Source organism: Pteropus medius, unplaced genomic scaffold, assembly GCF_902729225.1.
Source record: "Pteropus medius unplaced genomic scaffold, Ma_sr-lr_union100, whole genome shotgun sequence".
In the NCBI taxonomy this organism is placed as follows: Eukaryota; Metazoa; Chordata; class Mammalia; order Chiroptera; family Pteropodidae; genus Pteropus; species Pteropus medius.
This window is the reverse complement of record NW_024350319.1, coordinates 20,879,050-20,879,551: the sequence shown is the minus strand read 5'-3', so window position 1 is coordinate 20,879,551 and position 502 is coordinate 20,879,050.

Here is a 502-nt window from a genome sequence, read left to right as displayed (position 1 = left end):
ATTCAGGGTATCTTCTTCATCTCATGGTTTCTAACTTTAATCATATCTGCAAAGTCCTTTGTTATGGATTTAATTGTGCTTCCCTCTCCCCTCCCCCCATTCATACATCTTAAACCCCAGAATGTCAACTTATTTGGAAAAAGTATAATCACAGATATAATCATTTAAGATTAGGTCATTAGGGCAGGCCTTCATCCAATATGATGGATCCTTATTAAAAGAGAAAACAGACACAGACACATATCAAAGGAAGATGACATGAAAAGATACAGTGCGTCTATGGTCATGCCACTCTGAACATGCCCGATCTCATCTGATTTCAGAAATAAGCCAGGCTCAGTTTTGCTTGGGAGACTACCTTAGAATACCAGGGAGGTGCTGCAGACTATAGGCATTAGAGAGAGAGAGAGAGAGAGAGAGAGAAAGAGAGAGAGAGAGAGAGAAAAGACAGCCATCTACAAGCAAAGGAGAGGAGGAGAGGAGCCTGGGACATATCTTTCCC